The sequence below is a fragment of the Bos taurus genome, chromosome 23 (assembly GCF_002263795.3).
Source record: "Bos taurus isolate L1 Dominette 01449 registration number 42190680 breed Hereford chromosome 23, ARS-UCD2.0, whole genome shotgun sequence".
Lineage (NCBI taxonomy): Eukaryota > Metazoa > Chordata > Mammalia > Artiodactyla > Bovidae > Bos > Bos taurus.
Window position 1 is genome coordinate 11,013,095 of NC_037350.1, and position 27,964 is coordinate 11,041,058.

General features: G+C 47.2%; 1 long non-coding RNA gene across 1 annotated transcript; it reads right to left on the reverse strand.

Moving 5' to 3' along the window:
- Positions 1-14,361: 14,361 nt before the first annotated feature.
- Positions 14,362-25,971, reverse strand: LOC101907794 (uncharacterized). The gene is made up of 3 exons (XR_239526.5): positions 25,002-25,971; positions 23,020-23,108; positions 14,362-14,849 (listed from the first exon to the last, which is right to left on the reverse strand). It is a non-coding gene; the product is annotated as an uncharacterized lncRNA (long non-coding RNA).
- Positions 25,972-27,964: the final 1,993 nt, after the last annotated feature.

The following is a 27,964-nucleotide window of genomic DNA, read 5'->3' on the forward strand; positions in this document are numbered from 1 at the left end:
TGACATTTGGTAGGTACAGTAATGCTTGATGAATGAATGACTAACAGGGCCCTTGCCCCCAAGAAGTTGAATCTTCCCAGGAAATAGAAGACATAAACTGCCTATGCTACTCACAGTAGGAGACAGCAGAGGGTTAAAAGCCATCCTGCCAGTCCCCAAGCCCCAGAGGCAGACAGTCCCTTTGATCCCTCAGTTTCATCTATCCAGGATGCTTTCAAGAGAGGAAAACAGGAAGTATCCCTGATAGCCCAGCTTGCTCTGTTGTTTTTTTTATTTATTTTAATGAATGGGGGGGGGGTGCGGTGGGAGGAGAATGGTCCTTTGGGTCACATTTTGCCAGGAAGTCAGCCTCCTTCCTTTCAGATGCTGGAGCTTCCAAAGGGGCAGATAAATAGTGGTATGCTTGATATAGAGAGAGAGATGTGATCCCAAAATGGCAAGGCTGACAGGTTGGGGTCCTTAGTGACTCAGTCCATGCGGCCCTTTGTATATTCACTCACTCACTGTTGACTAAGTGCCTTGAGCTGGACCCTGAAATTGCGGCTCAGTATCAAGTGTCCAGGACTTGACCAAAAGGACAAAGGACAGTGAGCCCAGAGACGATGGACGGAACACAGAAAAGTGAGACTATTCCAAAGGAGAGAAATAGCATAAGAAATAGCATAAGAATAGTATAAGAAAGCAGTCATAGGAATGAAAATGGAGGAGAACACAAGGAAACACCCAGAGAAGAGTAAGTATATAGGAAAAAGAAAAGAGAACTGCTTCCAAGCATTTGAAGCCAGGGTAGTAGAGTCCTCGTAACAGAACTGTACACAGAGTGCGTGCAGGAGAAGCCCATGACCTCCAGGGACACACAGCTGACAGGAATGAACAGAAGCAGGAAGCAGAATAACAGTTTAAGACAACAGATCTGACTCTGACCAGGCCAGCCCCCAAAAGAGAGCATTTGCTAACCCTTTGTGTTAAACTCACATTTGCCCGGGATGAACACGAGAGAATGTTCTCGCAAAGTGTAAAGGTTCTATGTCATGATAGAGGTATAGCTTGCACAGGCAGATCGATTTCTCAGTGTTACACAGTTAAGATTTCTGCATGTCCATGTTTATAAGTTTCACCTGGAAAAAAGAACTCTACAAAATAATCGTCAAGTGGGCAGAACGTGAAGGTAGAGAGGCAACAAGAAAGATGATCATCTAAGCGGGGCAAAGGGTACCTGTGGGTTCACAATACTGTCCTGTTGACGTTGAAATTGTTTTAGGAACTTTCATGATAAAAGTTTTTAAAAAATTGTTCACTGCTGTCCTCAAGCAAGTCCCTTTCAGATTCTCAGAAAAGTAGTTGAGACATTACCTATTATAAATCCAGTCTAATGAATCTAGCCTTTCTGTTATACCTGAGGAAATTGAGGTGCGCCTTGAACAAGTCAGATACAGTCAGATATCAGATTCTCAGATAGCCCGGAGCAGAGCTGAGGCTGGAATCTCAGGCAGGAGCAGTGCCCTTTGACCTTTTCAACTCTCACCCACTGGTAGGGAGTCAGCTGGAATTTACTCATTAGCTTGGATTGCCTTTCCAACCTGCAGTCCCAAGTCTTGAAGGGCAGGGAGGCTGAGTGGCCTGGGGGGATTCCAGGCTTCCAACCACTTTCTCCTGCACTGTTTTCCTTCTGTGGGTAATCCTGAGCTCACAGAGATTCAATTAGGTCCCTTTCTGCCACTTCCAAATGCAACAAGGGAAACCCACACGATTAAGGATTCCCAGTAACCCAGAGTAATACTGGAGCTAACAGAGCTGTTGTCTCAGGGCAGCCCATCCTCCTCTCCTACCTTGGTTGCCCTTTATCTGTAAGAAGATTTCGGGTTCTGTTATCTTACAGGGTTGTAGGGAGGATCTCAAGAGGTGCTGGTAGTGAAAGCACTTTGAAAAGTTAAAAGAGCTGTACAAATGGGAGGGAGCATTATCAAAGAGAGAGCACGCAGAAGAGGAGGCAGGGAAGCACAGAGGCTTCTCCAAGGTTCTTAACTGCCTTTGGGTTGTGCCTTAGGGGAAAAGACTTTTGGGGGAGAGGGGAAAAAGAGGTGCTATAGCCTTCTCTTTTCCATTAAAAAAATAATTTTATTTATTTTTGGCTGCGCTGGGTCTTCGTGGCTTTGCCAGAGCTAGCTACTCTCTGTTGTGGGGTGCGGGCTTCTCATCGCGGCGGCTTCTCTTCTTGCTGAGCACAGGCTCTAGGGCAGGCGGGCTCAGGAGTTGAGGCTTGAGGGCCCTAGAGCCCTGGCTCAGTAGCTGTGGCGCACACACTTAGTTTCTCCATAGCATGTGAAATCTTCCCGGACCTGGAATTGAACCCACAGCCCCTGCATTGGCAGGCGGATTCTTAACCACCCCGCCACCAGGAAAGTCCTCTAACACTTCTGGCTGTTTGCCCTGTGGCAGGCAGTGTGTTCTGCTCTTGCTGTAACGTCTCATTTCTTCCTTTGACTCTGGTATTATTGTTCTGCCCATTTTGCACATGGAGAAAAGAGACCCAGAGATTCTCAAACAACTTGCCCAAGATCATACAACTGCTGAAGCTGGGGCTCAAAGAGGTCGTCCTGTCCTGGGAGGGAAGGCCACCCCTCCCTCTGGGGGAGGGGTGGGACTGCGGAGACTCCCTGGCACAAGGGTGTCCGAGTCACCATCAGGAGACCTGGACTCAAGTCTCAGCTCAGCTGCTTATTAACCGTGTGACCTGGGCCGAGTCCTGTGGCCTCTTGGAGCCTCGGTCTCTTCAGCAGCAGCACAGTGATAATAAAGCCTGCCCCACCTCCCTCACGGGGAACACGTGAGGATTCTGTGAAGTCACTGATACTGCAGGTGCTTGGAAACAGCTGCAAAGGGAGCCCGAAATGAAGAGTTCCTGATCGTCTCTGCGGAGAAGCAGCCCTGGCCCTGCTGACATCCACCTCCTTGTCCCCTCGGCTTGCCCTCCACGCCCGAGAGGCAGAAGTCTGAGCCGGGGCCGGGGTGTCTCCTCGGATATGGCTTTGGTGGGAAGGGGGATGAGAGGCGTCAGACTGTGCCAGTTTAAGGATTTCCTGAACAAACACGTTAGAGGGTAGCGTTGGCTTAGGGTTCTCCCCTAGGCCCGAATTGCAGCAGGGTTCCTTTCTCCTGTTTGTCGTAAAACAGACAGGCTTTCAGCTACTTGGGCAGGATTTAACTAGCAATCAACCCTAGAGATAAGTGGATCACGCTCAGCAAGCTCACATGGGAGTAATTTGTACCCGAGAGCAGTTCATAATTTATATTTTTGAGTCCACAGCCAGGGAGCTATCTTTTAATGGCTAGAGACATAGTCATCCCATACCGTACACCCCTTCTGTCCAAGAAGGAAATAACAGGAAAAGAGAGACTGTCCAGAATCAAATCACAGCTAAATGTGTAGAGAGCTTATTTTTATAAGCCTGTAAACATCTGTAGGTAGGATCTCTCTTTCAATGCATCTGTTCTATATATCCCCGCCCCACCATCCCCCCACATACCTGGAGCACTTAGCTCAAAAAGCACAGAGAGTGTTTGTGAAATGAATGGAATTAGGGGAAAGAGAATATAGTGGTTTTACAAGTTTCCTGGAAGTCAAGGGAAAAAAAAAGTTTCTTGGAAGTCAAGGCAAGGCTGGTGTGGCCCTTCTAAGTGACCAGCAGTCTTGTGCCTCCCCAGCCCTGCCTGGCCCATAACCTCACTGCCCCCTCCTCAGGCTCTCTAAGCTGAGAGGGACCATAGTTTCCAAACCCCAAATTAGGAAACAAGGCTTGAAGGATTATTTGAAACCAGAAATCTATATTCCAGAAGGATATATGCCCTTCTGTTTGCCCTGGGACTGATGATATTTGCCTGCATTTAAATATATATATACACACACACACACACACATATATATATATGGCTGTACCAAGTCTTAGTTGCAGCACGTGGGATCTAGTTCCCTGACCAAGGATTGAACCCAGACCCCCTGCACTGGGAGCTCGGAGTCTTAGCCACTGGGCTGCAAGGGAAGTCCCATATCTGCCTGCATTTGGGCAGATTTTTCTCAATCCAGTTTGCTAGCTTATAGCTTCCTTCCTGGCAGTGATTACCACTGACTCCAACATACATGTAGGGAAGTCCCATGAACTCAATAGATCTTCAGATTATTTCACCCCTGTGGCCTGTTGGTCCTATTGGAAGCTTGCCTGTTTCTCTGTTTCCCCCTCAGCATCCTTCCTGGGATCTACCAGACTAACGGGGTGAGTGACAGAGTATGGTCAGGATTCCGCCCGAGGGGAGAGCCCTAAGGGGCTGGGTGGGGCAGAGGAGCCTTGGCTTCGACTCAGTGGTGTGTCCGACTCAGTAGTGTGTCTGTGGCGGGTCTCTCTTCTGGGTCTCCTCTGTGAAAGGGGATGGTAGGAGTACAGACTCACAGTCTTAATGACCTTTTGCAATTCAAGCAATCGGTGAGTTGTGGGTTGTGAGCATTTGCCCACAACCCCAGCTTTCTCTCCTGCAGTTTGGGGATAAGCTGTCGTTTGCTCCTATCTAAGGCAAACACCTGCATTGGCTGCTGATCCCGTCCCCTCCCCTCTCCAGCAAGGCTTCCTCCTCTCTCCTGCATCATCTGTTTTTCCCTCTTTGCTGAATCATTTGCCATCAGCATATACATATACATTAATATTCTATAGTCTCTCCCATCCAAAGAAAAAAAGAAGTCTCTCTTGACCCTACTTTCCTTCCAGCTCCTCTCTCAAAACCATTTTGATCACTCCACAACTCCACCTAAACTGTTGCCTGTTAAAGTCACCAGTTCCCTCCACTGTGGTTAAACTGAATGATCATGACTCCTTCATCTCTACCACTCAGCAAGAATCAGCTGACCCTTCATTCTTCCTTGAAACACTTTTCTTCTTTTGGCTTCCATGACACTACATTCTCTTGATTATTCCTCAGGGTCTCCTTTGCTAGGACCTGCTTATCTCCTTCATCTAGAAATGTTGAAGGGTCCTGGAGCTCAGTCCCTGGATCTGTTCCCAGTCTTCATTAATCCATTGGTGATCTCATTCAGTCTCATGGTGTTAAATGCCGCTTGCCTTATCCCAGGATCTCCTAGGAGCAGAACCTTAATAAAAGGTTTGCATGCATGTAGTTTATATGGGAATGAAATTCTAGAGAGCAGAAATGAGGGACAGAGTAAGAGAAACAGAAACAAATTCAAGGATGCATTACTGAGCTGAGCGTCACTGTGGGAGACTGATGCATGACTCTACAGAACCCTCTTAAGGAGATTCAGAACCGTCTATCAAGGATGAAGAGGGATCTTCATTTATCCACCAGCTTCCATGCACCACTGGTTAAGGGTAGCCCGAGGATCATCGCCTTTCCCATAATTCTGGTTGGACATGTGGCAGTGCTGAGTGAATTCCCACTGTTGTCCTACAGCCAGCCTTGGGCAGGAAGCTAGAGGTACACAGAGCAGGCAAGAGTTCATACCCATTGCAAATCTGGCCAACATCAGCTGCACGACATCGGCTGGAGGGAGAGGTGGGACCAACAGGATTTAAAGGCATGCCTAAGGTGGCACCAGTGGTAAAGAGCCTGTCTGCCAATGTAGGAGACACAAGAGACGCGGGTTTGATCCCTGGTTGGGAAGATACCCAGAGGAGGAAATGGCAACCCACTCCAGTATTCTTGCCTGGAAAACCCCGTGGACAGAGGAGCCTGGCGGGCTACATACAGTCCATGAGGCCACAAAGAGTCGGACACAACTAAGCACGTGCTCACTAAGAGGTGTCCGATACGTCCTCTGTACCTTGATGACTACCGCATATTTATATCTCCAGCCAGCGCCTCCTCCTTAAACTCCAGACTCACATAGCCACTGCTCACTCCATATTTCCTCTTGGGGGGTCTCCTCAAAACCTGCCTCTCTCATAGTCTCCCCCCTTGCCTTTAACGGCCACTCCATCCTTCAGGTGTTCCTTCCTCCCAAGACAAAGACCTTGCAGACCTCCTTGAATGGGCAACACATATAAACCTCCAGTGAATGATGCGGGCTTTACTTTCAAAATATATCCAAAATCTAACCACTTCTGACCACAGCTCCTCACCAAGCTGCAGCCTCCCCACCCCCGCCCAATCTGGATTCCTGCAATTACCTCCCCATTGGTCTCCTGCTCATTCACTTATCTTATTACAGTCAATTCTCCACCAACAGCTAGTGAGCCTTTTAAAATGCAAGTCAGATAATGTCACTCCTTGGCATTTCCTTTCCCCCTTCCCTGCTTTCTATTTCTCCACCACACTTAACCACCATCTGACATCATACACCCTTCACATATTTACGTCTGTTGTCTCCGTCTGCTAGAATGAAAGCAAAGATTTTGTTATTACCCCTGGTGCCTAGAGGCCTGCCTGGTGTGTGGGGGGAGCCCAATAATTATTTCTCGACTGAAGAACATCTAGATGGAGGCCCTGCACTTGACAGATGAGGAAACCGTAGCCCAGAGTTATGACTGTACTGATGACACTGTCAGGCCTTCTGAATGCCTCTGCTGCTGTTCCGAAAGATCGTCTCCATTCTCAGCCACACTCATTGTTAATTATCATTATGGATGTTGGCCTCTATCAAGTCGGCATAGTAGTTTGTAGTCAGGCTCAGACGCACCTCCATGAAATCACTAGAGAACGATTCCGAGGCAATGGAAGCTTACGCCGTTTATGATCACATGGCATACAGGGAGCAAGCATGTGACGGAGGGAACTCGAGGTGACGGAGGGTCTCTGGGCTGTTCCGAGGAAGTGTGACACTGAGATCCCTGAAGGAGAAAGTGAGTATTTCAGATGTGGGAGCAGCAAGAGTGAGGGAAGATTACTAACCGCGTACATATGCCATTTTCCTACTCCTTATCTCTGTAGACAGTGAGAGTGGGATGACTTTGGGTTTGACCTGAAGTGGGGGGTGGTGAATTCTATTTAGTCATGCTCTAGCTGTGTGACTTGGGCAAGTGATTTAGGCTGTCTGAACCTTAGTTTTCTTATCTACAAAATGAGGACGATGATACATACCACAATGAGTTATGAGGATTATATGAAAGAAATGAGGGACTTCCTGGCGGTCCAGTGGTTAAAACTCTGGGCTTCCACTGCAGGGGGCACAGGTTCCATTCCTGGTCGGGGAACTAAGATCCTACATGCCTCTTGGCCAAAAAAAAAAACCAACAAACTTATACTGAATAAAAATAAAAAGAGAACATATCAACAAAATAAGTAAATTTTTAAAAATAACATGAAAAAGTGCTTGAAGGGGGTGATGCAGTAAGTAGGGCTAAGGTCATTGCTATGATTCTTTGACTAGGTCATAGGCAGATGCCTGGGCCAGTCAGCAGGAAGCTGCAAGGGTACAGAGGGTGGTCCTGGGGAACAGCAAAATGCAGGGGCCGGATAACAGAGGACAATAAATGCCAGGCTGAGACTAACACAATACTCTAAATCAACTATATCTCGATAAACAAAAATAAAAATCATCGCCAAGCTGAAATTAGTAAAGGACCTTGACCAGGGAACACAGAGAACGCTAAGTGCCTGTGAAGGGAGAGAATCGACAGTCAGCAGACCAATGGGAAGGAGCAGCCTGCCACCTCCCCCTCAGTCCCTGCGCGTCACCGCGGTTTCCTCGCACCGCTGCAGAGGCCTGTATCTGCTCTCCTGTCACCCTAAAGGGCCTTGAGGGCACGTCCTCCCTACCCTCAAAACTTGGCACAAGGCCTGGCACATAGTAGGGCTCCATCACGTTCTAGTCGGAAGACCCTGGAGAGATGCTCTGGCGCTAATTCAAATGTGTGGTGGGAAAAGTCCAGGTGGGCACAGAGGCAGTGAGGATTTGCCGAGTCACACCACTTGAACCTGGAGGGAGAAGCAGCAACTGCTGCAGTTCTTTTAAGGTAAAAGTCAAGAAGACAAATGACCCAGGCGAAGAGGGACAATACGGGTCTGAGTCCCAAGTCTGCTCCCAGCTCCGGGTCCTTGGGTAATTTTTAACCATTTTGCGGGCAAATGTGGTATGCATGTCAGGGATGGGGGCAGATAGTACACAACGTAACAGTTGTTGAATGCCTGCTGAGCATCTAAAACCTTTGAATCCAGACTCTAAGAAACAGAGAATAAACTGGTAGTTGGTTGCCAGAGGGGATGTGGATGGAAGGCTGAGTTAAATAGGTGGAAGAGATTAAGAGGCACAAACTTCCAGTTATAAAATAAGTAAGTCACAGGAATGTAATGGACAGCATAGGGAATATAGTCAGTAATACTGTAATAACTTTGAATGACGACAGATGGTATCTAGACCTTTCGTGGTGATCATTTTTTAATGTATAAAAATATTGAATCACTATGTTGTACAGAGGGGAAAAATAAAGCTCTGAACCTAGGCTTTCTCACTGAGTAGCTGGTTGAACCTGGATATGTCACTTGACCTCTCTGAAGCTGTTTTATCTAGAAACTGGAGACTTAAAAAGAGATAATAGGAACTTCCCTGGTGGTCCAGTGGTTAATTGCAATGCAGGGAATGTGGGTTTCATCCCTGGCCTGGGAACCAAGATCCCAAAGGCCACAGGGCAACTAAGCCCATGTGCCATGACTAAGACCCAAAGCAGCTGAAGATATATAAATATCAAAATTAATTTTTTTGGAAAAGAGATGCTAATGCCTACTCTACCTTCCAATGTTGTTGAAAGGATCAGCTTGTGGGTATTCAAATAATTTGGAGAAGGCAATGGCACCCTACTCTAGTACTCTTGCCTGGAAAATCCCATGGATGGAGGAGCCTGGTAGGCTGCAGTCCATGGGGTTGCTAAGAGTCGGACTGAGCAACTTCACTTTCACTTTTCACTTTCATGCATTGGAGAAGGAAATGGCAACCCACTCCAGTGTTCTTGCCTGGAGAATCCCAGGGACGGGGGAGCCTGGTGGGCTGCCGTCTCTGGGGTCGCACAGAGTCAGACACAACTGAAGCAACTTAGCAGCAGCAGCAGCAGCATATATTTTTAAAAGGTGAAGAAGTGTTAATAATATACTTGTGATTAATTTCTTGATGGTATTCAACTTTTCATTGGAAAGGCTGATGCTGAAGCTGAAGCTCCAATACTTTGGCCATCTGATGTGAAGGACTGGCTCCTTAGAAAACACCCTGATGCTGGGAAAGATTGAAGGCAGGAGGAAAAGGGTACGACAGAGAATAAGATGGTTGGATGGCATCACAGACTCGATGGACATGAGTTTGAGCGAGCTCTGGAAGCTGGTGATGGACAGGGAAGCCTGGCGTGCTGCAGTCCATGGGGTCGCAAAGAGTCAGACTGAGCGACTGAACTGAACTGATTCAACTCTTCATTAAAAATTATGAGGGGATTGACTTTGAAGGCTCAATATAAGTCATTTCACAAAAACATATAAGTTTTGTTTTGCTTTCTCTGTAAAAAGGGGAAATTAGATTTTCCTGCTTTAAATGAAAGTGAAGGGTGAGTTGCTGGTCTGCAGCTTCTGGGTGAGGAGAAGTAGCAAGAAACCACAAAGCTGGAGCCAGTCAACCTTCAGTCCTTCCACCCCCAGGTGGGGGGTCCCACCTGCTCAGAGCTCTCCCCCTGCTGCTTTAGGGAGTTACCACAAAGTGCCAGCTCCTCATCCAAGGTCTGAAACATTGCCCATCTGAATATTAAATTATAAATTACCAAGAAATGGGGATTAGAGATAAGAGAGACATTCTTTTGAAGGACTCAGTGGCTTAGAGGACTAGGTTGAAGGTATTTTGGCATCCATTAAAACTGCAAACATCCAGGCCCCACCCCAGACCTACTAAATCCAAATCTGCATTTAACAAGATTTAACAATTTAACAGGATTTTTGCTCAGGTTGTTGATTGTAAATCATCTCTTAAAGGAAAGGGCAAGGGCAAGAAAAGGCAGCTTAACAAAGGTTTAGGTTGACAGTGTACACCTGAGCTCTATCAGGGCATAAGAAAGGGAGTCTTGGCCAACAGATTTGGAATATTAAGGCCCACAGGCAAGGTCATCCCTACTGTGGATGAGTGAGTTTGGATAACCAGCCTGGTCCCCTTAAGCTTGCAAGTCATCTGATCATTCCTTGCAGAAAAATTGGTGCTCCCCAAATATTACTCCATTTACCACCTGGCTTCTGCTTGGACATAACATGCCGGACATACTGACGCAAAGGTTCAGATGTAGCTGATAGGCATTTTTCTCTTTGTAAGCTAAACTGGCATTCTTATTTTATATACTAATCAAACAAAATCAGATGAGGCCCACTTCTGACGATGATAAATCAACCAGGGTGACAATTAGACAGCCCGATCCTGGGACCTGCCTGCCAGCAGGCCTCTTCGAACTAACCATCCCTCATCTCCATCCCTCCTCTATCTTTGAATTTCTAGCTTATTACTTAGTAATTTGCAACTAAAGCCCCTGTACCACAAGTACTGAAGCCCGCACACCCTAGAGCTTGTGCGCTGCAACAAGAGAAGCCAACGCAGCGCTTCTCTCTCCATGCATCGAAAGGAAGAGTAGCCCTGCTCCCTGCAACTAGAGGAAGCCCGAGAAGACCCAGTGCAAGCAAATACAAATAAATAAATTTTTTTTTTTAAATAAAAGAAACAATGGTTTCTTGTCTGGGGAGTAGTTCACTGAGATTTTGATACTGAAGAAACAGGAAGCATATTAAATAAGGGAATCAGTTCAGTTTAGTTCAGTCGATCAGTCGTGTCTGACTCTTTGTTACTCCGTGAATTGCAGCACGCCAGGCCTCCCTGTCCATCACCAACTCCCAGAGTTCACCCAAACTCACGTCCATCGAGTCAGTGATGCCATCCAGCCATCTCATCCTCTGTCGTTCCCTTCTCCTCCTGCCCCCAATCCCTCCCAGCATCAGAGTCTTTTCCAATGAGTCAACTCTTTGCATGAGGTGGCCAAAGTATTGGAGTTTCAGCTTTAGCATCAGTCCTTCCAAAGAACACCCAGGACTGATCTCCTTCAGAATGGACTGGTTGGATCTCCTTGCAGTCCAAGGGACTCTCAAGAGTCTTCTCCAACACCACAATTTAAATGAATTACGGTATATGTATATATACCATATATGGGCTCCAAAATCACTGTGGATGGTGACTGCAGCCATGAAATTAAAAGACACTTGCTCCTTCAAGGAAAGCTATGACATACCTAAACAGCGTATTAAAAAGGAGAGAGATCACTTTGCCAACAAAGGTTCGTATAGTCTAAAGCTATGATTTTTCCAGTAGTTACAGATGGGTGTGAGTTGGACCATAAAGAAGGCTGAATGATACCTTCAAAAGAATTGATGCTTTCAAATTGCAGTGCTGGAGGACTCTTGAGAGAGTCCTTTGGACTGCAAGGAGATCAAACAGGTTTATCCTAAAGGAAATCAACCCTGAATATTCATTGGAAGGACTGCTGCTGAAGCTGAAGCTCCAAAACTTTGGCTACCTGATGCCAAGAGCTCTTTGGAAAAGACTCTGATGTTGGGAAAGACTGAAGACCAAAGAAGAAAGGGGCAGCAGAGGATAAGATGAGTAGATAGCATTACTGACTCATGGACAAGAATCTGAGCAGACTCCTGGAGGACAGAGGAGCCTGGCGTGCTCCTGTTGATGAAGTCGCAGAGTCAGACACAACTTAGCAACTGAACAACACAGCGATATATATCTATTCAACACACTGCTATGCAGCTTTAGTCCACATAGATTATGTGTAGGAATCTGGAAAGTACAAATAATATATATTCCCTGACAGTCTCAGCAGGAAAACTGACACACCCAAAACTGGAAAATTTGAAGAGAGTTGAATGAAGGGGTATTTACAAAAGTTTGGGCAGCACTGGAAAAGCAGAGGGAGCTGTGTCTACTTCCAGGCTTGACCTGAAGGGGTAAGTGGGGCCCACTGGAACATGGAGAACGTTCACAGACAGGACCTGTGCGTTTGATAGAGGGACTCAGCTAGACAGCAGGGATCTGGAAGGGAGTGAGGCAGAGAGGAAACATCCCTCCAACCCAGTCAAAGCCAGAGGAGGGCAAAGGAGCACACAACAGCCTTCTAGGGACACAGAGCAGGGTGCAGGCTACTGGGAGAAAATCTGCAGGGGCAAACAAAAGATATCCAGCACTGTGAATTTACTGGGGGAAGAAAACCACGATGCAATATTGTAGGCGTACTATGGAGAGGTAAGTATATATTATATATAGTATATATGGGCTTCCCCAGTGGCTCAGACGGTAAAGAATCTGCTTGGAATACAGAGACCTGCATTTGATCCCTGGGTTGAGGAGATCCCCTGGAGAAGGGAACAGCAGCTACCCACTCCAGTATTCTTGCCATGGAGAATTCCATGGACAGAGGAGCCTGGCGGGTTGCACAGAGTTGGACACAGCTGAGCAACTAACACACACAGACACACACAGACACACACAGACACACACACACACACACACAGTATATATATTAGAAATAAGTTTAAAGGGAAATCCACCCCAATCATTATTGTATGGGGTTTTGGGGAGCGGGGAGGGGGGATTTTGGTGGGACTGAGAGTAGTTGACTTTCAATTACTGAAAACACAATCAGTCAATGAAGCAAGCTGAAAAAGCCTATGGGGCAGGAGGTGGGGCAGCGGAACCCCTGTTATTCCAATGCAGTCTCTTGAGGCACTTCTGGTATCCTTCCAGTCGCTTCATTTCACAAAATGGACAAGTGACTTGTTCAAAGTCACAAAGCAAGTGAGTGAACAAGCTTGGAGGAAATCTGGATCCTCCCTTCACCTCTCCATCCAACCCCTTCGCCCCCTGCTCCCACCACGCCCCTCCCACCCCCCTTTCCTCACCACCCCCCCCATCTCCCACCTCCTCACCCCCCACCCTTTCCTCTCCTGCTGCAAATCCAGGAGCCACCGCGATGCGACCTCACACCCTTAATCTCACTGTCTCTGAATGATAAATCCTGCAGGACAGCTCATTCCATTCAAACCCTTCACACTCTTGCTTTGAGGAGCTGGGTGGTCTCTTCCGCCGACGCGGGGGCTGCCTGCCCTTCCTTCCACTTAGCATTCCCCCAGGAGTCGAGGACTTCCCGGGACCCAGGCATTCGCCTCCAAAACAATATCCAGATACCGCAAAGCCCTCCCAACCCCCTTCCAGAGCCAGACCGTAAAATAAAGCCGCGTGGGCCTTGCACCCCTGGACGGCAACCTTTGTCTGGGTTGGAAACAGCCTGAAAAGATGAAAGGGGCTTCCACTCTGACCTCTTCACCCCTTGTTATCTTGTGCCAACTCCCTTTAGACTCTCCGAGGCCGACAGCAGCATTTTCCCATGGTCGCCGGGGTTAACAACGTCTCAGCCGCCAGCCGAGAGCGGCATGTGAGGAATGTACCTGCCTAAGGGGCGATTATTTTCATCAAGGACAGGCTGAAATGGATAATGAGGTCAAAAACAAACGCCATCTCTTTCTCAAAGGACTCTCTAAAGAGAGGCTATTAGATATAGTTCATTAGTTGGGGGGTGCGGGGGGGGGGTGTGGAGGAAGAGAACTACTTTTTAAGACTGCTGCTGGAAGGGAGATGGAGGCATTTTGCCAAGTTTAGATTCTTCTCCAAGTCGGTAGGGGGCTAAGTTTAGACTCAGATGCAAGCTTGTGAGTTTCTTTCAGGTGCAGGCCACAAGTGCACTCAAAGAAAAGATTTGCAAGAGACTATATTGTAGCCATGCAAATGGGGCCCACGGCAAAATTTTAAAAAAAGAAAGAAAACAACAAATATCTAAGAACCAAATTGGAAAATTGATTTTATTTTTTAAATGTTTCAGAATCAGAATTTATTTATAAAATTGTTTCTCATGTGTTAGCATCTTTATAAATCAATGTCCCGTTTCAGTTCATTATCACCATCACCATAATTCAGGCACTAATTTCCCATCCCTCACCCCCAGATTTTACTATCCCTTCTCCAGTGGAATCTCCACTCCTAAACCGTTTCCCTTCCAATTTATCAGACATCCAATACAGGTTTATCTTCTTAAACTGAGTGTATCCAAGCTCCACTCAAAAACTTTCACTGCTCACCAAGTTGGGCTGTGAAGAGGTGTATGCTAGCTGAATGCCTGGGCACAGCAGGCACCCTCTCCCTCCCCTTTTTCTTCACATCACCGCAAGATGAAATTCCAACTACCTAAATGGCATTTAAAGCTCTCCAAAATCTGAACCTACTTAACATCCATCTGTAGGCGGCCCCCCCCCCCCCCGCCCCGCATTGAACCCTCCCCCGACATACATATTTAAAAGACCATTTTCCTATAATAACCACAGCTTTGCTAACATGGTCTCAAGGCATATGCCTAGAGCAGTAGCAGGGGCACAATAAGACTCTTATGGGTATGTTTTGGTTCTTCTTTAAGTTTCAATTTCTCATGGAGAAAAGTAACAAATGAAACTTCAGGCTTGTTTTGGTTTATGCAGAAATGACTTGCTGGAACACTGTGGAGAGATAGGTCTAGGCCAAATGGGTGACCTCCCAGTGGAACAGAGGAGGACTGAACCCGGCCTTCCCAGGAGAGGCCTACCCCACTCCTCTGCTTTCAGTTTAGTCACTCTCTCCTGTCCCACTCTTTGGGACCCCATGGACTGCAGCAAGTCAGGCTTCCTTGTCCATCACCAACTCCCAAAGCTTGCTCAAACTCATGTCCATTGAGTTGGTGATGTCATCCAACCATCTCATCCTCTGCTGTCCCCTTCTCCTCCTGCCTTCAATCTCCTCTCTGAAGTACCTAGAAAACAGTAGTTGATGCACATTCCCTGAGTTGTTTTACAGACGTGAAAACCCCCCACCAAATGAACATGTTAAGTTCTTGATAACCAGGAGCATATACATAGCCCCAGGCCTCCTGGAGCCTAAGGACTGCTAGTGTTAACCCCTGTGATACCACCCTGTTACTTCATCATCAGCCAATCAGAGAACTGTGCACAAGCTGATCACATATCCTTCGACCCACTCCCGGCTCACCTGGCTTTTAAAAATGCTTGCCAAAATCCTTCAGGGAACTATGAGCTTCGTAGGGCTTGGCCATACTCCCTGCAATAAACTTTCTCTGCTCCAAACTCCATTTTGGCTTGTTTGGGCTTGCTGTGTGTTGGGCACACACCAAGAATGCCCCCTTGGACAGGTGGTGGCCTGGATGTGCATGTACACTTAAGAAAAAAGTGTTAGTTGCTCAGTCGTGTCTGACTCTTTGCGACCCCATGGACTGTAGCGCACCGGGCTCCTCTGTCCACGGAATTCTCCAGGCAAGAATACTGGAGTGGGTTGCCATTCCCTTCTCTTGGGGATCTTCCCAACCCAGGGATTGAATCATGGTCTCCTGCATTGCAGGCAGTTTCTTTACCGATTGAGCCACCAGGGGTAAGAAAAAAGTGTCCCCCTCCAAAAAAAAAAGGTGGGAATGGAGTGCAGTGTTTAAGATCACAGATGCTTCCTAACCAGGGTTAGTTCCCTTGTAGAGAGAACTCTAAACCTGACCTGTAATAATAGTGTGAATAATCCCTACTTCTTAGAGTTCTTGTATTAAAAAAGAAGAATTAGCCTCCAGTTTAAAAATAAATTAATTTTTAAAAAAAAAAGAAAAAAGAAAAGAATTGAGGAAGGCACTACGCAGACTGCCCGGCACACAGTCAGTTCTATACATGTTAGCTTTGCTGATGGTTATGAGATAGGCTGACACCTGCAAAAGCTGTTCTTTGCATAAAAAGACTACGTGGCTCTCTGTGGAACCTGCTCCAAGCCCCTGATCCAGGTGTGCTCACGCCAGCCTTTGCACTTTGCTCCAGCTCCTCTCTGGGTCTGGAATGTACTGTCCTCTCCTCATATCTAAAGATTTGGCTCAGAGGACAGCTTCCTTGAGCAGTCCCCACCCCCACTCCCACCCCCGCACCCCCCCAGCCCAGCAAAACTATTCCTCCATTAAGAGACCACAGTGCTTTGATGGCATTTCTCACATTGTATAATACTGCTTGTGTACATGGTGGCCTCCAGTTAGAATGTTAACTTCTTGATTATCAGTTTTGGAATTCTCAGTGGTCAATGCAGCCCCAGATCTAACCTGCCCATAAGGGTGCTTAGTAGGTGTTTAGGGAAGGAATGAACAAAGAATGTGCAATGGAATGGCTTGTCCCTGAGGGTACCAGCATAGTTCACACCCAAACCTACCCACTGAGCTTCTCAACCCTCAGACTCTTGCCAACACTTGTTTGAGAAGAATCACCACTCCTGGAGGATCCCTGGAGCCTAACAGGGTATTATTGCATTTTCAGCTGCTGAGTCCACGCCACCTCATGTGACCTGCTGGTCAGCTGGAGATGCCACAGGAACATGACTCATCGAGGTCAGAAGAGAGTTTTAATACCCAAACTACAGAATTCAGTTATATATGAGTGCCCCAACTGCCACTCTAGGAAACTTTTACAAAATCAACTCTTGTGACGTAATTTATCAATGATAATGACTTGGTGGGCTTACATTCTCTTTAGCTCATAGAAAGATCAGAGGAACAAAATGATAACTGTTTACTCACATTTTTGTCAATAAAAAGATATGAAGGATCCTCACTCTTCTCTACACTGAGTCCCAATCCCAACTATTCATTGTGAGACAACGGGTCAAATTCAAGGGTACATACAGTCTGTGGTTTTGATATAGGACAAAGATTAGGTCTTAACAAGAATAAAGCCAATAACTTTAATCTCTTTAATTAATTAATTTGACTGTGCCGGGTCTTAAGTTTCAGCAAGCAGGATCTTTAGCTGGGGCATGTGGGATCTATTTCCCTGACCAGGAGTCAAACCCTGGCCCCTTCATTGAGAGCAGTCTTAGCCACTGAACCACCAGGGAAGTCCCACCAATGACCTTAGTCTTGTTCAGTTCAGTCGCTCAGTCGTGTCTGACTCTTCACGACCCCATGAATCGCAGCACACCAGGCCTTCCTGTCCATCACCAACTCCTGGAGTTCACTCAGACTCACGTCCATCGAGTCAGTGATGCCATCCAGACATCTCATCCTCTGTCGTCCCCTTCTCCTCCTGCCCCCAATCCCTCCCAGCATCAGAGTCTTTTCCAATGAGTCAACTCTTTGTATGAGGTGGCCAAAGTACTGGAGTTTCAGCTTCAGCATCATTCCCTCCAAAGAAATCCCAGGGCTGATCTCCTTCAGAATGGACTGGTTGGATCTCCTTGCAGTCCAGGGACTCTCAAGAGTTTTTTCCAACACCACAGTTCAAAAGCATCAATTCTTTGGCATTCAGCTTTCTTCACAGTCCAACTCTCACATCCATACATGACCACTGGAAAAAACCACAGCCTTGACTAGACAGACCTTTGTCGGCAAAGTAATGTCTCTGCTTTTCAATATGCTATCTAGGTTGGTCATAACTTTTCTTCCAAGGAGTAAGCATCTTTTAATTTCATGGCTGCAGTCACCATCTGCAGTGATTTTGGAGCCCCCAAAAATAAAGTCTGACACTGTTTCCCCATCTATTTCCCATGAAGTGATGGGACCAGATGCCATGATCCTTGTTTTCTGAATGTTGAGCTTTAAGCCAACCTTTTCGTTCTCCACTTTCACTTTCATCAAGAAGCTGTTTAGTTCCTCTTCACTTTCTGCCATAAGGGTGGTGTCATCTGCATATCTGAGGTTATTGATATTTCTCCCGGCAATCTTGATTCCAGCTTGTGCTTCTTCCAGCCCAGTGTTTCTCATGATGTACTCTGCATAGAAGTTAAATAAGCAGGGTGACAATATACAACCTTGATGTACTCTTTTTCCTCTTTGGAACCAGTCTGTTGTTCCATGTCCAGTTCTAACTGTTGCTTCCTGACCTGCATACAGGTTTCTCAGGAGGCAGGTCAGGTGGTCTAGTATTCCCATCTCTTTCAGAATTTTCCACAGTTTATTGTGATCCACACAGTCAAAGGCTTTGGCTAGTCAATAAAGCAGAAATAGATGTTTTTCTGGAACTCTCTTGCTTTTTCGATGATCCAGCGGATGTTGGCAATTTGATCTCTGATTCCTCTGCCTTTTCTAAAACCAGCTTGAACATCTTGAAGTTTAGCACTTATCATATCCAGATGAACTTAGAGGCCACAGTCAGAGCCTCAGGGCAGCCAGAGAGGCAATGTTAGGGGGTGTGGGGTGGGCCACGCAGGAGGGGTAATATAAGAAATGAAGCTTAAGTCTCTAGTCAGACTTGAGTCACTTTAGAGATTCACCACTTACTAGTTACTAGAATGTGCAAGTAGCGAAATCTATGAACCTTGATTTTATCATCAACATAATGAGATAACCTAAATCAGAGGATGGAGGGAAGGGGATTAAATGTGATAATGTGAAGTATGGAGTCCTTTGCTCAGTGAGTGATGCCTCAATGAAAGGCAGTAGAAAAGCTACAGACACATAAGCTGGAATAACAGTGGTCTAGTAAATTAGCAGAAATCAGAGAATATGTTGGAGAAGGCAATGGCACCCCACTCCAGTACTCTTGCCTGGAAAATCCCATGGACGGAGGAGCCTGGTGGGCTGCAGTCCATGGGGTCTCTAGGAGTCGGACACGACTGAGCGACTTCACTTTCACTTTTCACTTTCATGCATTGGAGGAGGAAATGGCAACCCACTCCAGTGTTCTTGCCTGGAGAATCCCAGGGACGGGGGAGCCTGGTGGGCTGCCGTCTATGGGGTTGCACAGAGTCGGACACAACTGAAGTGACTTAGCAGCAGCAGCAGAGAATATGTATGTCTGTGGGTTGAAAAGGGAGCGTGGCTGTTGGAGGATGAATGCTGGTCTCCAGGCAAGGGCAAGGGGAGGGACTGAAGGGAGAGGTGGTATTAGAGGTGATGAAATCACCTGGCCCAAAGTCATTTAACCATTCCCACCTTCCTAGCATGCATCCTGCCTTGTTTAGGACCCTGCTCCGCTAGGATCCCCCAGGGAGCCTGGGACAGTCACCCAGTTATGGTTTTGCATTTTAAGATCTGGAGGAAATCTTGAACATCATCAAATCCCACTGTGTCGTTTCATCACTGAGGCCCAGAGAAAGATTAATCTGCCCAAGGACACGGTTCTTAGTCCTGCCCCTGCCACTAACGAGATGTGAAGCTGTGGGCCAGTTGCTTTCCCTCTCTGAGCTTAGTTTCCTCTCCTGTAAAATGGGGGCTTGCCATTTTTAGATTTCTAAGTTCCCTTCAACTCCGATCTTTGCTGTATTAAAATAACAATTCCCCTCTATCACTCTGAAATTTTAGAGGTCAGATTACTCACTGCCCCCACCCATCCCCCACCAAATACACCCACACGTACATACCCCATCTCACACACATGAGTCAAGCAAAAACATGCTTGGAGAACACTTGAACTCACTTAATTTTAACCCAGTGCTCGTTTTCGGCAGGGGTAAGGACAAGAGATCGGGCACACGGAAGAAACTGCCAGAGGAGGCCGGTAGCTCCCAGGCGCCTGCCTGGTGTGGCCAGTCCCTGCAGGGCCCCTAGGAGCTGGCAGCGCGACAGGATAAATCAGGCCAGCGATCGCACCTTACATGGCCGTCCCCAAGGCTGCCCGGAATCCCTGGGATTACGCAGACTTGTGGAAGATTTGGAGCAAGTGCACAATCACCTGCCGCCCCCACAAGTGTGCCCGGGCTTCTGCAACCTCCGTCTTGTGACCGAGGAATTTTTAAATGGAAGCTCTGAGCTCACGGAGAAGAAAATGTCTCCCTGATGTCACACAGTTGCTGCCAATTCATCAGTGCAAGCTAAAGGTCAGAGAGAGGGAAGCCACGGCTCCAGGGTCCCTCGGCTGCTCCCTCGGCAGGCCGGGGCTTCCCTTCCAGCAGGCTTCCCGCCAGCCACCCGGGGCCAGCCCTGGGGAAGCCAAGCCGAGGGCTGTTTGCATTTCCAGGACACGCACAGAGGCAGTGCTGACTCCACTCGCTGCTTCTGCACTTCCTTTCTCAGACATTAACCACTTCGTGCTCCCAGCCCTCTCCTGCCACCAGGGTTCTCTGTAGACAGTTTACCTCATAACCTCAATACAAGGCTGTCTGGAGGATCTTTCCCCGGCATCACTGCAGGGGTAAAACCAAATTGCACAGAGGTTCTTTTGGTATTCCAGCAACTAAATTCGGTGGTCAAAGAGCAGAGACTAGGAGTCCCATGGTGACAACCTTGGTTCCACTGCTTCCTGGCAGTGTGATATTTGCAAGTTATTTAACCTCCTGGAGCCAGGTTCCTGACCTGGAAGATGAGGATCGTAAGAATAATTACCTCATGGTATTTGAGGATTCAGTATGAAGCATGGGTACAGACTCTGGAGTGTAGTGAGTGCTCAATAAATGTCAGCTTGGAACCAACACTCACAGCTTTAACTGGACACATAATTTCCTCATTTGTCCAATGGGGATAGGCTGATGTGTGATTGACAGGGTCGCTGTGAGGATTCAGTGAGAACGAATAGAAAGCAATTAACACAGCACCTAGCACGGGACAAATAAACAGTGACTGCTGGGACTATCGTCTCCATCAATCAAACTGTGATGTATAGGTAAGGCTCAGTGTACTCATTAATACAACACCTTCTCAGAGCCTGACACAGTCCTTGGGTTCCCAACAATTGATACTTCAGGGTTAAAAGATGAGACATATGATAAACATGTATGTGATCAAACATGGACAAAACATTTTTTAAAAAATGAGTTTTTCCCTCTCTGGAGGACCGTTTTTAATTCCAGCCAAAGTTTCTAGGGAGAAGAGAGAGATGAAAAGGAAAAATTACCATGGGTAAGAGAGAGGGATTAACTGGGTGACGGCAAGGAGACAGCCGACGGAAAATGAAGTGACGCAGGAGGAGGAGGCTGAAATAACTGAGTAATCAGATAGCAGTGGATTTCTCTAGAGTTGGGAGGGACCACAGGCTAGCTGTCTACTTCAACTGTAAGGAACGGATCTGGAAAGACAATGGCAACCACTGCCATGGCCTGCTCAGCGAGGCTCACTGTCCCCGCCTAGTCCCACCCGGTGCTCTCTGTGGGTCTCCCTCTGGGGCACCCTCAGCGCCCCCCAGACTCCTGCATCAGTGATTGACTGAAGGCTGTCCCCTAGATCAGTCGGCTGTCGACCCTGCCTCTCCCTCTGCCTTGGTACCCCCCATCCTCACCTCTCCTGACACAGGGAAGTTCTAGATGAACTGCACTAAAGGTAAACATGGGCTTTGCTTCTGGGCTCCTCTCTCAGTGTCCCAAACAGGTGCACTCAAACAGGAAACACCTCCTTCCCCGCTTTTACCCCTCCTCAGCCTCTTCCCACCAGTTTTTCCTCTTTCCCTTAAGACAGATGTGTTCAAGGCTCTTGGTTTTCTCTCCCCATGGGACATTAATATTTAAATGACAGTATCTGGAGATCCAGCATAAATATATTCTGTCAACATTTTTTTCCCTTCATTTTATAGCAAAGCTTTAATCCTTTCTTTTTTTAAAAAAATTATTTATTTTTTGGCTGCACTTGCTGGGGGTTCTTTGCTGCCTGTGAACTTTCTCTAGTTACAGCGAGCAGGGACGACTCTCTTGTTCAGACCCTGGGCTCTAGGGCACTGCCACGAGCTTCAGCAGTTGTGGCTCATGGGCTTAGTTGCTCAGCAGTATGCGGGATATTTTTGGATTAGGGATGGAACTCATGTCCCCTGCACTGGCGGATTCATAAACCACTGGACCACCAGGAATGGAACTCATGACACCTGCACTGGCAGATTCTTAACCTCTGGACCTCCAGGGAAGTCCTTGTAAACACTTCTTGAAACTATAATCGATTACCAGGCACTGTGAGTTCCCTGGCAGACCAGTGGTTAGGACTTGGTATACTTCCACCGCAGGGGGCACAGGTTCGATCCCCGGTCCAGGAAATGAGATCCTGCGTGCCATGCAGCACAACCCACCTCTCCCCCACGCACAAAAAAGAAAAATCACCAGGCACTATTCTGGGTTCTTCTGCTTCACAACTACCTCACTACTGTGGGTTGAGGCATCAGCTTTCCAGAAGCTTCCGATGAGAAACCTGGGAGCATCACAGTGCCTGAGCTTCCCCAGCCTCCTGCCCTTCACATTCAGGCAATGACCAAGTGTTGTGAGGTCATGTGTCTCCCGTATCCACCGGGCACGCACCTCAGGCCTTCCTCATCTGTCCCTCATCTGTTCACGGATGCCCCTGCCTCCGGCCTTCCCCTCTGTTCTGCACGGCCTCCTCACCTTCCTCAGAAGCCCTCCTCCTCACCTTAACCCCCATCAGCTCCAAACCCGTCAGTGATTTCCCCCCACATTTCATTCCAGGGCTTCCTAACCCTGCCTCCGCTCTCTGGAGTGGAAAGAGTCCCAGAGCCCTGCCTTACCCACGACAGGGGTTTCAGGGAGGGACGGAGGAGCAGGGTGACGTCAGGGTACCAGTCTAACCAGAGGGGCTGTGTACACAGGAGGGCTGGTGCAATGTGGCTGGGGCGAAAATCTGAATCATAGTCAATGAGGGCAGCCAAATTCCTATCTGGGAAATCAGAGCAGCCTGAAGGGTGAGGCCACGCTGTAAACAGAATGAGTAATGAGGTCAGAAGCTGGTGGGGACCAGAGTCGTGTCTAGATGCAGTTCAAGGAAGCGGAAACGGTGGGGTGCTGAAACTGTGAATCAAGTTGTAAGAAGGTGCTGGAGACCTGCTGCGTTGCGCTACACGGGGATGGGAGGGGTGGGGCAGCCCTTGAACTCTCCCTTCCTTCTGGCTTTGCTCTTTGACTTTGCACGCATGGAAGGCCCTGCCTTCCCTGCTGCCCGGTCTCACACCTTTCACATGCCCCCAGCACTGCCGAAGGACTTGTCCTAGGTTGCAAGCTGATGGTTGTAGAAAAAGAGCTCCCACCTAATAGGGGACGTGTTCCGGAGGCAAGCGTCAGCTCCTGCTCATTAAGTGGCAGACTGCTTCATATCTCCGTGTGTCGGATTCCTCATCTGTAAAGTAAGGATAATAATAACACTTTATAATAGCGTTATATAATAATAACACTACTATGAGGATTAGCCGAGCAAATGTTTATAAAAAGCTCACAAGAGTGCTTGGCACATAGTAAATGCTGTATAAGTGTTTGTTAAATAAAAATAAGGTGCCCAGATGGTAAATAAGGCCAGTACTCAAAGTCAGTTCTAATTTTAACATTCAAGCCCTTAGATCCTCCACCACTAAGGTCAACAGCAGGTTACGATGGACTAAGCTGACTATAGTACTTTCGAAAATTAATTCTCATTTCAACTAACAATAGAAAAACATGCTGCTGGCTTATTGCACTTGGGCACAAAGGCAAATATCTCTTGAGTGACTACCCTTACCTGTTCTTAGGAAACCACTAAGAAATCCAGAAGGACCAGTTCAAGTAATAGCACCCATCCCCAATTTAATACACCTTGCAAAAATAAAAAAAAAAGTTACACTTAGAAAATGACTGTGGACATCAGAAAGGAACAGCATGGATTAGGGAAGCTCAGTCACGGCTGTAGCTCATGTTGGAGAGGTTGCTGAGAGCAGATAATCCAAAGAAAAGGAAATAGTATTATATTTCTTTTTTTTATAAAATAGCTGAGGGGAAGGTGTTTGGAAAGGAGAGGGAAAAATGTGAGTGTATGGTTTGTAAAATGATATTTTTAAAGTGCATTCAGTGTAGTTATAGTTGAAGTGAAAGTCGCTCAGTCGTGTCCGACTCTTTGCGACCCCATGGACTATATACGGTCAGTGGAATTCTCCAGGCCAGAATACTGGAGTCAGTGGCCTCTCCCTTCCCCCTCTCCCAACCCAAAGCCGCATTCAAAGAGGAGTGCAAAAGTCCACGCCAGCTATCAACCAGAAATCTTTATTAACTGAGCCTCTCAGGCGACTACAGTATTGGCACTAATAGATGTCTGAAAATGATGACCCTGATAGACTGAAAAATCCCAAACAGCTTTCTGAAACAAGAAGAAAAAGATTAAATGAAGCTTGGTATGGTTTGTGACAAGCATACTTTATTGTATTCTAATTTTTCCAAAACAAGCAATATTTTTGTCATCTATGTATGCGGTGATTTATATGCCATCTAATAACTTTCTACCCATCATCTTACTAGAACAATACATTGCCTGTTGATGGTATCGGGGTTTAAGAAGCATTCCGTTCTCTAAACGCACTTTCTTTCCATGTTCCTACCCCCTACCCTTTATGCCTGTCTCTACCACAGCAGGATTTTGTTTTCGGTCCAGACTTGACCCAATGGTCATCTACTATTTTTACTCTTCCCTAAAAAAATGAAAGGTGTCTCTGGCCTTAGGAACCACTTACCCTCACTTGCATAACTTTCATACTCAGGGTGGAGGTTCTGAGGTGGGTGCTCTCTCACAACAGACAAGAAAGGACAGCGCCTGGGTGGAATTTTTAAAAATAGACTCCTCTCTTGGGAGGTAGGGTCCTCAGAGAGTACGGCCACGACAGCTGAGTGGTGTGGAGCACGTGGCTTGATACAAACAGAAACAGTCCTGCTGGGACCGCCCCAGGGACTCCCCGACCGAGGAGAACTCACAAGGTGCCCACAGGTACCCAGATTCCCTCACCTGCTTTTTCTAATTATCACCCCATTCCTTTCGCTCCCCTTCTCAGCCCACAGCTCAAGGCTCTGCATACCACAGGGGTCAGACACAAATAAAATCCATACATGGACTCCATTCTGGGGTCACACAATCTGGTTAACAGCTCAGACTGAAGATGGCCTCAACTCCCACCTCCCTTTCCCCACCACAAAAATCTCTGCTTGTAAACACCAGTCCCTTAGTAACACCCTCAATCCGTCGCCTCTCGGCTATTATTCATCATGGACTAACCTTAAACCAACTTCTCTCTTCACAGGCCTCCCCCTAGAAGAGAGGAAATTCCACAGCTCTGATGTGATGTGAAATATGATCTGCACGCCCAGCACTTTCTTTCTCACTCTCCCCGGCCAGTTCCCAAACTGGGTTTCCCTGGTCCCTCTCCGGAGCGGCCTTCTCTGGTCTCCCTCTCCCCTCCTCCCCCGCTTTCCCTCTCCATTTTACACGCCGTAACCTGATAGGTTGAAAACTCAGCTTCTTTCATCTTCCATTTCCCACATCCTGAAAGTCTATGGAGAAGGAGCCCACCCAGATAAAGGAATTCCAAGTATGTGCATCCCCCTCCCCCTTTAACTCCATTCACAAAGCAGATTACTAATGGCCGGGAGGCTCCAGGGAGGCCCTACCCCGCTCCCCATTCCCGGCCTCCAAAGAGTTTACTCAGTCCACGCCCTCAACTCCTCGCGGGCGCAAAAACCCAAGTCCACAGGCCCAGAACCCAAAATTAACTTTTCCCTGGACTCTGCCCCTAAGCAAAGCTTTCAGACTTCTCTCTGAGGGGGGCTGCGAAGGCCAGGAGATTCTGTCTGCCACTATTCTGTGCCCTCTTAGGCATTTCTAGATAAGAGGGCTCAGGCAAAATGTGTCATTGGATCAGGAGGAAAAGATAAATATGTAACATGTGATGTTTCAAGGAGACAAGTGTGTGTCTTTGGGAAAGATCCCAGAGCGTTCTAACCCAGAGACATTCCTTTCTGACAGAAACCGTTCGGAGGCCAGAAGAAAAGATGCTTTATTTGGGGAATTCCCTGGCAGTCCACTGGTTAGGACTTGAGGACTCTGCTTCCTCTGCAAAGGACTGGGGCTCCGATTCGATCTGCTTGCCAAGCAGTGTGATCAAAAAAAAAAAAAAGCTTTATTTGAGGTGATGGCAAAGAATGGGTGAATGGTAGGTGGGTATGTCTGTGGAGGAAGGTGGTTCTGGTAATATTTTTGCTAATAAATTTCTTGAGTTGAAATATCCTATTGTAGCTCCTCACTACCTGGAAATTAGCAATTACAAATCATGTCCCCTGGGTCAGTCATTGAGTTGACTCCTCCAGAGTTCTATCACAGATAGGGAAAAGAGGGAGGGGCAGATTCTTTGACTTCCACCTCAAAGGTTAGGAAATTCCCCGAAAGCATCCCCTTTCATTAAGGATGGTAAACTAGCTTCTTATCCATCCTTTAGGGAGGGTGTGAAAGCTCTTTTGAATCTGTACCAGCTCTGGGATAATCAGTTCCCTAAATTTACTAATCAACGTGTGAAACATGATTTCCTGTATCAAGGAGTGCTCACCAGTCCTGATCTCAGGGAGTATTTTTAACAGTTTATTAATCCATACCCTCTTTGCAGTTCGCAGGAGTTAACTTGCTCAATGCACTAACACTGGACCAAAACTATGCTAATGGCTGGGTCCATTGTGAGTACACTGAGTCATGTATTCAATAGAGCTCATGCTTGCCCAGGAAGTCTCCTGGAATCCCAAGAAGACCTGGTAGGTACAGTGAGGACGATAAGAAATAACAGACTGTGGCAGAACAGCCACATAGTAGCTCCTCAGACCATCCCTGTGGTGCTGAGGAGAAATCTGTGCCATAGTTCAGCTCCAGGACTGGCTCACGTTGGTAGTCTGCATGTAAAAGCAGCCTGCTCCCCATATCCAACTGGTAGCAGGCTCCTACATGGGCTCAGCCTTCCAAGACAACAGCAACACAAAAAGATGCAATGATAGTTTCCTTGTCTATAAAATACTAATCCTTGTCTATAAAATACTAATCCTTGCTGATCAAGGGCTTCCCTAGTGGCTCAGATAGTAAAGAATCTGCCTGCCATGCAGGAGACCCAGGTTTGATTCCTGGGTTGGGAAGATGCCCTGGAGAAGGGAATAACAACCCACTCCAGTATTGTTGCCTGGAGAGTCCTATGGACAGAGAAGCCTGGTGGGCTACAGTCCGTGGGGTCGCAGAGTCGGACACGACTGAGCGAAGAGTACTTGCTGATCAAAGTGTGGTCCTTACCTGGAGCTAGTTAGAAATGTAGGATTTCAGGCCCTGTCCTTGAAACCCACCGCATTTGAACAGAATCCCCAGGTGATCTCTGCGCACATTACAAGTTGAGATGCTCTGGCCTAGACTCAGGATCTCTAAGGTCCTCTTTCTAGTTCTGAAATTGTCTGATCCCATCAAGTGGTTCCCAAGGAAGATTTTCTTCTCTGAGAAATTATTTCCCTTCTTGTTTACGTCTCCCCTCCAGGCACTTACTGCCTCCTCTGCCAAGAAACTCGAGTTTCAGTTGTTGTTCAGCGGCTCAGTTGTGTCTGAATCTTTGAGACCCCATGGATGCAACACGCCAGGCCTCCCTGTCCTTCACTATCTCTTGGAGTTTGCTCGAACTCATGAGATTTGCTTGAGGAGCTTTTTTAAAATGCAGATTCCTGAACCCCGTGAAATCAAGAAATGCTCTGAGTAGGACTGCGGTGGAGCCAGAAGTTCTGTATTTCAGCCAGCTTCCTCCCAGTAGTTCTGCAGTTAATAGTCCCCGGATATTTAAAAGCCATGAAATTAAAAGACGCTTACTCCTTGGAAGAAAAGTTATGACCAACCTAGATGGCATATTCAAAAGCAGAGACATTACTTTGCCAACAAAGGTTCTTCTGGTCAAGGCTATGGTTTTTCCTGTGGTCATGTATGGATGTGAGAGTTGGACTGTGAAGAAAGCTGAGCGCCAAAGAATTGATGCTTTTGAACTGTGGTGTTGGAGAAGACTCTTGAGAGTCCCTTGGACTGCAAGGAGATCCAACCAGTCCATTCTGAAGGAGATCAGCCCTGGGATTTCTTTGGAAGGAATGATGCTAAAGCTGAAACTCCATTACTTTGGCCACCTCATGCGAAGAGTTGACTCATTGGAAAAGACTCTGATGCTGGGAGGGATTGGG